This window comes from Suricata suricatta, chromosome 4, assembly GCF_006229205.1.
Source record: "Suricata suricatta isolate VVHF042 chromosome 4, meerkat_22Aug2017_6uvM2_HiC, whole genome shotgun sequence".
Taxonomy (NCBI): domain Eukaryota; kingdom Metazoa; phylum Chordata; class Mammalia; order Carnivora; family Herpestidae; genus Suricata; species Suricata suricatta.
In genome coordinates, this window is record NC_043703.1 from 32,958,152 (window position 1) to 32,972,279 (window position 14,128).

At 35.7% G+C, this 14,128-nt stretch overlaps 1 protein-coding gene across 1 annotated transcript in view; it reads right to left on the bottom strand.

Annotated features, from left to right (window-relative positions):
- The window catches only part of PIBF1 (progesterone immunomodulatory binding factor 1), a 207,167-nt gene that overhangs the window by 88,860 nt on the left and 104,179 nt on the right, over positions 1–14,128 (bottom strand). The gene's annotated exons all lie outside the window — the stretch shown is intronic.

Consider the following 14,128-nt stretch of genomic DNA (forward strand, 5'->3'; position numbering starts at 1 on the left):
TTTTGGTGGAGTTAATAACTAATCCATACCTTAACTACTCTTTGTGCCTGCTATTTCTAATTCTCAGGGGTAAGACTCATTTTCACTCTTTTTCCAGAGAATTTTGTTTGTGTTTCTAGACCTGTACCACATGGATTTCTAGACCTGCATCACATGTTCAAAATGCCTCTGGATAAATTACTGAATAATTAACCAAACTCTAAGACTCCTGCAAATTAAGAATTGGGGAAGAATTGTTGCTGTGGATTTTTCTGCTTCTGTGGCTGAGGAAAAGCTAATTGCCTTAGGTTAAAGATACAAAACCACTAAGTTTTCAATTATGTCTAATTTTTTCTTTTTTGGTTCGCAACAGTATATACCAATCTATAAATATTTATAGATCTATATCTAATATTACATTCACTAGTGTTCTACCAACTATGTATTTAAAGCATACGGAGTGTGAGACGCAAGAAGACATGGTACTGTTTACAAAAGTGTATTTTAAATTTCTTCTTTTAAAATTGCTATTTTAGGGGCGCCTGAGTGGCTCAGTCGGTTGAGATTCCAGCCGCGGCTCAGGTCATGATCTCACAGTTCATGGGTTCAGGCCCCGCATCAGGCTCTGTGCTGACAGCTAGCTTGGAGCCTGAAGCCTCTCTCTGACCCTCTCTCTCTCTGACCCTCCCCTGCTTGCGCTGTCTCTGTCTCTCAAAAATAAAGAACATAAAAAAATTTAAATTGCTATTTCATACAGGGTTAACTTTGCATCAACCAAAATATTTCATTCATCAACACCTAATTCATTTAAAACCTTTTTTTTAATGTTTTATTTATTTCTGAGAGAGAGAGACAGCATGAGCAGGGGAGGGTCAGAGAGAGGGAGACACAGAATCCGAAGACAGCCTCTGGGCTCTGAGCCAACAGTCAGCACAGAGCCTGACGTGGGATGAGTCGTGAAATCATGACCTGAGCCGAAGCTGGACGCTCAACAGACTTAGCCACTCAGGTGCCCCAACACCTAATTTGCTTAAAAATATCTAATGTGCTCCTGTGTTAGGTATTAACTATTAGATACCAGAAATCTACAAACAGCATCACTATTCTTCCAAGAACTCACATTCTAATGGTGGGAGATAAGCAAATGGAAGGTGATAATGCTCATAAATTCTAATTATAATAATAGTGCAGAGTGAGGGAATAGAGAATGATATTGATATTAGTGGTGGTACTATTTAAAAGAGGTTGGGCAGGTAAGGCATGTCTCTGTTAAGGTGATATTTGAATAAAGATAAGCATAAAACCTGTGTTTAGGAACATAACTAACTGATTAATAAAACATTTACTGGCCATACACAATATTTAAAGTTTATATAATATAGACACTTTCTGTTTAAAGAAGAGATATGATATCAAATACATGAAGGCAAAAGAAGTCCTTCACACCTATTTGAAACTTGGTACCTTAAACCAGTAGTTAAAATTATGCACCGAAACTACACTAATGGACTTATTAGAGGCTAATCTACATGAATTGCAATTAAAAGGCAGAGTCAGGGAGCCTGGATGGCTCCGGGTTGAGCGTTCTACTCTTGATTTTCGCTTACGTCATGATCCTAGGGTTGTGGGATTGAGCCCTGCATCAGGCTCTGTGCTGAAGGTGGAGCCTGTTTAAGACTCTCTATCACTCTCTCTCTGATTCTCCCCTGATCCTGTGCATGTGCATGAGCACTCTCTCTCTAAAAAATTAAAAATAAAAGAGGACCAAATTTTTAACAAATGTACTGGTGATATCAGGATGAGTGCAACTATTTTATAGGACTAGGAAATAGATACTATTTGAACAAACAATTCTGTTACTGTTTTTATACTTAAGCAACTAATAAGCCACATAAGAAATGTCCTTTCACCATTTATAACCTGTGTCTTTTTAAAAATGTCTTTTTAATTTTTGTACTGATTATGTAAAAATAGAAGATATCATTTATAAGCTCATAATGGTAACTGCTATTTATATTTTTTATCTCCTCATCTTCTCTGCATAAATAAAAATTTTCAAATTTATCTTCAATTCTGTAATACTTTAACAAATCCACTCTTTGGATAAAAACTTCAAATATTACAAATAACGATTAAAGGTCTCTTCACCACTCTCAACTTCATTTCTCCTTTTAGAGATAAACACTATTATCAGTTTTCTGTGTATTTTTCCAGAGCTTTTAAATTATCTTTTTAAATTTTTTTATTTAAATTTTTTAAAAATATAGTTTATTGTCAAGTTGGTTTTCATATAACACCAGTGCTCATCCCAACAAGTGCCCTCCTCCATGCCCATCACCCATTTTCCCCTCTCCCACTTCCTCCATCAACCCTCAGTCTGTTCTCAGTATTTAAGAGTTCCAGAGGTTTTTAAAACAATGAACATTTATTATACACAGAAGGACATATCGGTCTCCTTTTTCTTTTTATAAAAAAATGGTATCATGTCACAAATACTCTATGAATTATTTTTTTCACTTAAGAAAATGTTTTGCGATCTTTCCTTGTCTGTAACTCATTCCTTTAATTTGCTACACAGTTGATCACAATGCAGACAGATTATTTAATTAATTTCAATCCACTTATTTAATTCTAAATTAATGAATATTCAGATTATTTACAATTTTTTTATTGCATATAGTGCTTTCAAGACTATCCTAAAGAATGCCTCCCATTTATAAGTAAATGTTTCTCTAGGAGAGATACCATGAAGTAGAATTGTTGGGTCAAAGGATTTAAATATTAAAAAAAAATATTTATTTTTGAAGGAGAGAGAGACAGAGTGTGAGCAGGGGAGAGGCAGAGAGAGAGGGAGACACAGAATTCTAAGCAAGCTCCAGGCTCTGAGCTCTCAGCACAAATGTGGGGCTGGAACTCAGGAGCTGAGCGGTGAGATCATGACCTGAACTGAAGTTGGACATTGAACCAACTGAGCCACCCAGGCACCCCTATGTCAAAGGATTTTAATTTTCATAGATTCTGCCCAATTTTTCCCCCAAATAGCAATATTATAATATTACCAGAAATGTATGAATTATGGTTTCTCCACATTCTCACCAATCTTAGATATTCTCATATATAAAATGTTTACTATGCCCATTATATACGTAACTCATACCTTCATACAGAATTTGCTGTCCTTGATTTCACTGACAGAACTCAGAAAGCTTCTACATTACTAAACCCCTTTCATAAGCAGTATTACTGGCTCCATAATTGTCCATTAAGTATTACTCTATTGTTATTAGACATTTAAATTTTCCCTAATTTCTTACCTAATTTTTCACACCAAATAGTAGCACCCAGTTTATTTGCCCACCTAATGCAATGGTTTTACTCTGAATTTTCAAACCAAAGTATATCTTCGAAGGAGAATAAGGCCTTTAAGAGTTAAGGGCTGCTCCAAAGACTATGAAGTAACCCTACTGAGCAATGCTAGTGTGGTTGGGAAGAGTGTAGGGGTGCCAGATATGCCTGCTTCTTAGAGAATACTCCTATTTGGACCCATATTTTCTAAGGTGTTACTTTAAAAAATATAAACTCGGGGCACCTAGGTGACTCAGTCGGTTGAGCATCTGAACTCTTGATTCCGGCTCAGGTCATGAATTCACAGTTCTTGGTTTGAGTCCCACACGAGGCTGTGTGCTGACAGCATGAAACCTGCTTGGGACTCTGTTTTGTGCTCTCTCTGCCTCTCCCCAGCTTGCTCTCTCTCTCAAAAAACAAAAATAAAAATAAAAATAAACTTAAAAAAAAAATAAACTTGACTCATTACTTCTGTACATATTTAGACATGCATTACGAATATATCTAAAATCAGATGAGGGTATTTACATTTATATACAAAGAAAAGAAAAAGTGTAAATCCTAAAAAAATGGCACCACTGTACGTAAAGATATCTGGGAAAAGGGAAGTTGGAAAAAAGTTCGTTGTTTTTATATTACATGATTTTTTTTGACTTAAGAGGAGTTTCCTAATGGCAACTCAAACATCTTTGATATAGGCAAATTAAAAAAATGAAACATTAACTATTTTCAATATAAATAATTCTGGCTCCAATATATTTTACTTCTCATAATAAAGTGTTATTAACCAAGTATGGGGTGACGTATGTATTATCAATGTCTAGTAGAGTAAGTCTTGGTTGGTTATTTTTTTAATACGCTGAAAATGTTTGAGACATCTGTGACCCCAAGAATAAGCACGGGTGTCCTACCATACCCAATCTACAGTACTTACTGGGCACTTCAAAAGAGCAAAAGCAAAATGAAACAAACCAAAAACCAAAATCCAAAACACTCCAAAACTCCTGAAACACACAAAAAACAAAAACCCTAAACCAAACAAACCCCATGATGATTTGCATATATTATTTATCTGAAATTGCTTTCTTTTCATTGATATTAAAATAGAAAATGTTATTTTAGAGTTTTTATTTTTTGCATTATTGTTGCCTGTTGTTTTTCTCTCACAATTTTTGTCATCTTGATATCACTAAATTTTAAAATATATTCCTTGATACTGAATCACAACTATTTTAAATGAAAATTAGGAGAGCAATTACTGAAGTTCAAAAATATGAATATAAAATTATAGAGAATACGAGTTCTAGTAACTCTGATCTTTTCCTTTCAATTGTTAAATTTTCTAAATTGAAAAGAAAGCAGATAGAGAAAAGTTATAAAAATAACCATCAGTGTTGCAACAATGGTTACTACAGGACAAGAGAAAGGAATTTAAAAGGCACTTGGGTATTTCTCCAAATGTTTCTGCCATTTAGATGATTTCTTCAGCAAGTTCACTTCTCAGCTGTAATACTACATCTGTCATTTTTGGCTTACAAACTAATTCTTAAATGAATGTGAGAAATCTTTTTTTGCTGGGTTAAAAACGCCGAGTATGTTTAACAACTGCACCATGGATTTATAAGAATTTCAAGCATGCATTTAGAGTAATTCAATGCATCTATCATATCATGATCAAATAAAATATGTAATGTCGTTAATAAACAATATGCAGTCATATTTGGCCATCTTATAAAGGCAAAAAATAGGTACTGCAGGTATGTAAGGATAAAAGTACTTAAGTGAAATAAATGAGAGGAATGTTGCCTTAAAATAAATCAAAGCATGCATGAGATAAAATTAGAGAGAAATATTTTATAATAGTGTTTGTATGGGTAGCTATTTTCCCTTATGCGGCAACATGACAACAAACTTAGAATTCAGCTTGAATCATCCTCCGAACCAAGAGTATTTATTATATCAGTGCTTTATAGCACTCAAACTATTTCCTGCTGCCTTTAATATATACTGCAGAATGTTAGGGTACATTAAAAAAATCAGAATATATAAAACAGAATCCAAAATAGTTATAGGATCTCTATTTTCTTCTTGATTTTGCTGTGAACGTAAAACCACTCGAAGAAAAAAAAGTCCGAAGAGAAAGCACTTTTAGAGGATGCTTTTATGGAGTAGTATCAAGTATGAACAACAGCAGAATGAACGCTAATTATGGTTTTGTCTTATTTTTCCATAATATATAGCTCAAAGAAGGAAATAAATTTACTACAGTTAACACAAAAAGTACTGTGTAAAGCAAAAAGGGATGTAAAAGATACTTATTTAGATGAACTTCCATTTAGACAAACTGCAGCTTTGGTTCAATATTCACAAATCAATCAGCATGATACACCACATTAATAAAAGAAAGAATAAGAACCATATGATCTTTCCAATAGATGCAGAAAAAGCATCTGACAAAATATAGCATCGTTTCTTGATAAAAACCCTCAACAAGGTAGGGATAGAGGGAACACACCTCACCATCATAAAGGGCATATATAAAAGACCCATAGCTAGTATCATCCTGAAAAACTGAGAGCTTTCTCTCTACAGTCCAGAACAACAAAGCATGTCCACTCTCACCACTGTTATTTTAACACTGTACTGGAAATCCTAGCTTCAACCATCAGACAACAAAATGAAATAAATTGGCAAGGAAGAAGTCAAACTTTTCACTACTCGCAAACGACACAGAACTTTATGTAGAAAACCCAAAACTACACCACAAAATTACTAGAACTGCTACATGAATTCAGCAAAGTCACAGGGGCAAAATCAAGGTACAGGTATCTGTTGCATTTTTATACACCAATATTGCAGCAGCAGAAAGAGAAATCAGGGAATTGATCCAGTCTACAACTGTACCAAAAACTCTAAGATAGCTAGGAATAAACCTAACCCAAGAGGTAAAGATCTAGACTCTAAAAAGTACACTTCTGAAAGAAACTAAAGAGGACACAAGAAATAGAAAACATTCCATGCTCATGGATTGGAAGAACAAATATTGTTAAACTGTCTATACTGCCCAGAGGAATCTACACAGTTGATGCAATCTCTATCCAAATACCACCAGCATTTTTCATGGAGCTAGTACAAACAATCCTAAAATTTGTATGGAACCACAAAAGACCCCAAATAGCCAAAGCAAACTTGAAAAAAAAAATGAAACAAAGCTGGAGGCATCACAGTTCTGGATTTCAAGTTATGTTACAAAGCTGTAGTGATTAAGACAGTATGGCACTGGCACAAAAACAGATACATACATCCACAGAACAGAACAGAAAACCCAGAAATGGACCCACAACTATATGGTCAACTAATTTCTGATAAAGCAGGAAAGAATAGCCGATGGAAAAAAAAACCAGTCTCTTCAGCAAATGGTGTTGGAGAAACTGGACAGCAACATGCAGAAGAATGAACCTGAACCACTTCCTTACACCATACACAAGAATAAACTCAAAATGGATGAAAGATCTAAATGTGAGGCAGGAAACAATCAAATTCCTAGAGGAAAATACAGGCAGTGACCTTCATGACCTCAGCCGCAGCAAGTTCTTATTAGACACCTCTCTGGAGGCAAAGGATAGAAAAGCAAAAATGAACTCTGGGGCTTCATCAAGATAAAAGCTTCTGCACAACGAAGGAAACAGCAAAACTAAAATAGACAACTGATGGAATGGGAGAAGATATTTGCAAATGACATATCTGATAAAGGGTTAGTATCCAAAATCTATACAGAATTTACCAAACTTAACACCAAAGAAACAACTAATCCAGTGAAGAAATGGGCAAAAGAAATGAATAGACACTTTTTCCAAAGACAACATCCAGATGGCTAACAGACAGATGTAAAGATGCTAAACATCACTCAGCATCAGGGAAATACAAATCAAAACCACACTGAGATGCCACCTCACACCTGTCAAAATGGCTAAAATTAACAACACAGGAAACAACAGATGTTGACAAGGACGCGGGAAAAGGGGAACCCTTTTGTGCTGTTGGTGGGAATGTAAACTGGTGCAGCCACTCTGGAGAACAGCACAGAGGTTCCTCAAAAAGTTAAAAATAGAACTACCCAAAGAAAACAAAATACTGATTCGAAGGGATACATGCAACCCAATGTTTATAAGCAGCGTTATCAACAGTAGTCAAACTATGGAAAGAGACCAATGTCCACTGACTGATGTGTAGATAAAGAAGTGGTATGCATGCATTACACACACACACACACACACACACACACACACACACAATCGAGTATTACTCTGCCATATAAAATAACGCTTTTTGCAATGATGTGGATGGAGCTAGAGTGTATTATACTAAGTGAAATGAGCCAGTCAGAGAAAGACACATACTGTATGATTTCACTCATATGTGGAATTTAAGAAACAGAATAGATGAATAGAGGAGAAAAAGGAGTAAAAAGAGAGAGGGCAGCAAACCATAAAAGACTTAACTATAGAGAACAAACTGAGGGTTGATGGGGGGAGGTAGGTGAGGGAATGGGCCAAGTGGGTAATGGGTATTTTGAAGGGCATTGGTTGGATGGCACTGAGTGTTACATGTAAGTGATGAGTCACTAAATTCTACACCTGAAACCAATGTTACCATATATGTTAACGAAGTAGAATTTAAATAAAAACTTGAAAAACACCAGACAAATGCTATAAATCTTAACAGAAAACTTTTCTGAGAATGGGATACAGAATTCCTTGAGGATTCTAGGAAACTCCTGAATAAGGATCTAGAAACCAGAGTCCTGGGTAGAGCTGAACCATTAGCAAGACTTTTTCTTTTCAGAGGGTGAGCATGACCCTTAAGCTTCCTTTCGCCTAGCCCTACTAGGGATAACCAACAGAACTCCTTGTGGAACTTCTGAGAACTCTAGATGTGAAGACTGCACCTTAGACCTACTGAATCAAAATCCCTGAGGACAGACTTGGGAATATTGGGTTCTGAGCGATAAAATGGGCTAATATAAGTAAAATGCTCACACGGTGCCTTGTACAATTAAAAAATGTAAGTTACTCAAGTTCAAGAATGTTGTTTAATGCATCTTTGGATTCCTAGGTATATTCCTAGTGTATCACCTGGTATGTTACAAGCTTTTAATGAATGTTTACAGAATTAAAAATGGAGCCCTACTAACCAGGTTTAAGGGTTTTAAATTTAAATTACTAAATATGTTCAAGCCAGGGTAAAAAACACTAAAGTACCATAAATTAATTGGATGAGGGGCAGTCTTTTCTGAAGTATGACAAAACCAGTGAATTAACATGATTATTTCCAGGTTTAGGTGTCAGCATAGGATGAAAGCAAATTATAGGGAGTGAAGAAAAAAGAAACCAAAATGATTATAGGATAGGTATGGCTGAGATACAAAAAAAGATTAAAGTTTCTAAAACTGTACAGTTTGGTTAATGACTAAGGTATCAGAGACATGACAACATTTTAAAAACATTTTAGAAACAAATGCAAAAGAGGAAGCAAAGTTAGTGTGACATGACAGTGAGATACACTTAAGACTTGTAAGAAGATAAAACAGTGGCAAAATGTACACACAGTTTTAGGAATGTAAGTACACCTCACTGGGCTACCCACAAGACTATAACCAAGTCTATCGCGAGGGTGTGGGAAACAGAATAAAGAAGAAAACATAAGACAATAATGAAAAGAACTAAATCACTTTGTTATGTGTACTTCCTCATCCCTAAATTTCTCTCATTAGGCTTAATGAACTAAACAACTGCTTATTAGTTTTTCTGTAAACTACTACCTTGGGATTTTCAAATAAACAGACACAAAATATAATATTATGCCAGTTTACCCAGTTAGTTAACACATATCATGTTATAATCAGATTTTTATTCTCTACACCTACTTATCACATGAGAAAGCTTATAAAATTCTAGAAAATGTCTACATCCCAAGGTATCTATTTAGCAATCTATTAATGGCTACAAACAAACATTCAGGATACAAATGAAGTAATAAAGTATCCAATATAATCAAAGAAACTCATTCAAATATCACTTGAATAAAAAAAGTAAACATTTTAACATCCTATAATTATTATTTTGAAGAAATGCCCTTTCTTCTTAAATATTTTCTTAGCCTTCACTCTTCCCCTACACTTTTCCTGTGCTTTCCCACCTCAGAAAGTATTGCTCCTCCTCTCCAGGTTGGTAGAAAACTGGTGCTTTTATTATTGGCCAGTCTCTTCCTTTTCTCTCACTTGCTTTTGTAATTAAGTCCCAAAGAAGTGGTTGTGAGGGACGTGTGGTCACAGAACCCCAAAGGCGTCTGTGCAGAGAAAATGTGAACTGGCCTGACTTGTCAGCGTGTGTAGAGCCGAACAGTTCAGCGCCTTAGATTTATGTTTACTTTCATGTATGTGTATTTTTTTTTTATGTAACTATCTCCAAAACTCTAACACAGAACTTAGGATTATTCTCTTTTTAGAAATAAACTGCAAAGTTAATTAATTCACCCAACAAGTAGTAATGCTGGAGTGTGCGTCCAAGATGATCTCAAATGTCTGAGCTCTTACCTACACCTTAATGTACTGTATCCAAGAAAGAAAAAAATATTTTAAAAAAGTTAAAATAAAGCATGTACACAACACACACACACACACACACACACACACACACACACACAACGTTCTGCAACGCACAGTTGGCAGTTAAATATGGACAGAGACAATTACAGGAAGAAGAGGCTAGAGACAAAGAACAGGACTGAAAGGTAAACAGAGAAGAAAACAGGTGAGGGCCCTCTGCAAAAAGAATAAAACACACAAAGGTTCTGCGTGGGCAGAGGAGAACCTGTGCGTTAGGTCAGCGGTGTAAGGAGGGTTGCAGGTCAATTAGAGGGTGCTCTGGCTGTCACAGAGGAAGCTGAGAGAGGTTATTTCCCTTTGCTTTGACTCTGTGTCTTACCAACGAGGAGTGAATATAAGATAAAGGCTTTTACTTCAAAATTATTCTTAAGACAAAAAGCGTGTCAGTTCTTTGAGTTCTTATAAAATTTCTCTGGGTATTCGCTCAACTACTTTATCTTGAAATATAAAGTACTTTTTACGGAAGACCCATTGTCTTGCAAAGACCATAATCAATGCAGATTCTGAATGCTGATGTCGTTTGTTTGAAGGAACCTATAAACATGAAAACAATGACATTTAACAATGATTCCGTAAATATTTCTAGGATGCAGCTTCACAACTATACTGAAAACAGGCTTTAAAGATTACTTTAAAAAGATATCTAAATCAATCATATTTTGAAGATCACAAACATGCCACAAGAACAAACAGATTTTTATTTGAATGGATACTTGTGGCTATAGATAAAAATCCAAGTGACAGGGACTCCAAGGGAGTCAAACAGTGAAAAAAAACTTAAAAAGCAGTGAAGTTGATGTGTTTTGGAAAACTGTAAGACAATTCATAAAGTGCCCCAGGTGATCTTGAAGGTTCATGTGACGAGACTGAAGAGTTTGTTAGCCAGATGTGTGGGTTCAGATTCTACACCTGCCCTTTACTCGCTGTCTCGGTTTCTGTATCTGTAACACGGGAATAATAACAATCTTATCATGAGGATGAAATTGGCTAATATTAGTAAAATATTTAAATCTGCTGGTACGCTAAGTGCTATGTTAAGTAGTTGCTGAATGAAATGAAATATTTTAGGTTGTCAAATCCTTAAAAAAACAACAAAAGCTGGTCGTGGGGAAAATGAGAGGTGACCTTACTGCTTTTCTGGCCACACAGTCCCACTCTCCAGTCCAGCCAGATGTCCCATCATGCTTCATATGTTTTCCTATGAACGGCGACGTGTTTTAATTGTTTAAAATATGGAAATTTTAGAAGCAAAGAATTTGATTTTTCTTCCAGTCAGTGGAATGTTAACAACTTAACCTTACCAGGAAACAGGACTATGTCTTCAATGTCAAATACTTTTCCACTTACTCAGCACGGGAAACAGCACTGCTGATATCTGGGAAGGAATCTATAACTGGTGGCCTGTCTACTAAAACTACAATTGTTTGTAGAGAAACGATGATGTAGAGATTGTAGAGAAAGAGATGGATAACTGCTTAGTGACTACTGCTACTTAACTTAAGCTGCTGAAAGGCTGGCATAAATGCTTGCGATAAATGGGGCAGCAAATTTTTTCTATAAAGGACTAGAGGAGTAAAAATTTTAGGTGGTCTCTGTTGCAACAACCCATCTGTGCAAGTGTTAGCACAAAAGCAGGTATATATAATATATAAACCAATGCGTATAATTGTGTTCCAATAAAACTTTATTTATGGACACTAGCATTTGAAGTTAATATAATTTCCATGCATTATGACATATTATTCTTTTGATTTTTTCCTAATAATTAAAAAATATAAAAACCATTTTTAGCCTGCAAGTTGCAGAAAAGCAGATGGTAGATTGGATTTGGTCTGCCTCTGGCTGGAACTGTCAATCTCTGATATGAATTAAGAGAAGCTGTAGAACAGTAGTGACAGTATGCTGACCAAGCCCATGACCTGGATCTTACTGCTGCTTAGAATAAATTTATTCCAATCTATCAGACCACTATATTCTCTGTACCGTTCTCAAAATTGTTGTTCTTTATTAAGTCTTTCAGATCATTCAGAGACCACATCATTCTCATCTGACTTTCTCTTCACTGAGATCCGCATCTATCCAGCAAAGGATTCTTCTGGTTCTTTCCTAACTCAAAACTTCTTTTTAAAAAGATTTTTTTGGAAAATGTTTTATTTATTTTTGAGAGAGGAAACATGAGCAGGAATGGGGGAGGGACCAGGAGAGAGGGGAACAGAAGATCCGAAGCAGGCACTATGCTGACAGCAGCAAGCCTGATGCGAGGCTTGAACTCACAAACTGAGATCATGACCTGAGCTGAGGTCAGATACTCAACAACTGGGCGCTCCTCAAACACCTCTTTTTGCCCTAATTTTCTTTCATTTCTACACTCCTGATTGATCATGTTCCTTATCTGGTTCAAGGAGCACAGTTCTCCATTCAACCTCTTGATACGAAAACACTTTTAACTTCCTCAATGATCACTATTTGATCACTTTTCCAAACTTTTCCTTTCAAAGTGCCTCTCTTCTGCTCTCAAACATGCTTAGTGCTCCTGTCTCCAAAAAAAATGGAAAAAATCTAAACTTTTACCTAACTCTACCCTCCTGTTACGCTAATGATCCCTCCTCTCCCCTCTACCCAACTGTTTACAGTTGCTGCCTCTGTATCTTCACAATTTAACCCCAGGTAAGCTAGTTTCCAATTCCAAAAGTCCTCTGAAAACAGAGAGCTTAAATTTTCAATGATTTTTTGGTTTGATCCTCCTACCTCTGCCATAAAAGAAGAGTAGATTTGAATATTTGCACAACCATCCACTGGCTAGTCCTTTTTTTGTTTTCCCCCCATTTAAAAGCTTTATTGGGATATAATTTACTTATGTAATATTCACCACTTTTAAGTGTACAAGTCTACCGCCACATAACCATGACCATAACAATCATGATACAGAACATTTTCATCATCTCCCCCAGATTTTCTGGGCTGCTTTGAAGCCAACTTCATCCTACCTCTGGCTCCTGGCTACCACTGATCTGCTTTGTCATTAGTTTTTCCTTTTCTAGAATATCACATACATGGAACCAAACCATATGTAATCTTTTGTATCTCCCTTCATTCATTCAACAAAGTGCTTTTTAAAAGATTCATCCATGTTATTGGATGTGTGAGTAGTCTGTTCTTCTTACTATTAAGCAGGAATCCACAATGGTATGTATGTGCCAGAATTTGTTCATTCATTTGCTAACTAATCTACGTTGGGTTGTTTTCAGTTTGGGCCACTGTGAATAAAGCTGCTAAAGCATTGACATACAATTCCTGTGTGGACGTGATTTTATTTCTCTTGGGCAAATAACTAGAAGTAGAATCAATCACTGGATCATACAGTAAGTCTATGTTTATAAGAAACTGCCAAATGGTTTTCCAAAGTGACTGCATGGGGTATGCATTCATACAAGGAGTGGATGGTCCAGTTTACCCACAATCTTGCCAACATCTGGTAATGTCAGTCTTAAAACCTAATTCTAGTGGTTGTAGTGGTATCTAACTGTGATTTTCCTCATGTTGGGCATCTTTTCTTTTGCTTATTGGTCATTTATATTTCTTCTTTTGTAAAGTACCTATTCAAACCCTTGGCCATTTAAAAGAAAATTTTAAGGCAGGCAGTTTGTCTTCTTGAGTTGTAAGAGTTCTGGATACTTATGACATATGTATTTGGCAAATATTTTCAAGCCTGTGGCTTGCCTTTTCCTTTCTTTTCAGAAGAACAAAATTTTCTTATTTTGATGAACTCCAATGTAACAAGTTTTTTCTTTATGGTTCATGCTCTTTGTGTCTGTTTCTAGTTTTCTAGTCTGACTTCCTGGCATTAGATCTATAAATGATTACAAATTAATTTTTGTACTTTATGTGAGGTAAGGGTTGAGGTTCAATGTCTTGCATATGTATATAAAAATATTCTAGGATGTTGAATTCAACAATTCCTTGAATTATCCTGGCACTTCCATTTTTCTTAAAAACTATTTTGGACATTCTGGGCCCTAAGAATTTTCATGCATATTTTAGGTTAGCTTGTCAATCCTACAAAACAAAACAAACAAACAACAACAACAACCTTGCTGACTTTTCCATCAGGATTGTTATTAATCGGTTCATCAGTTT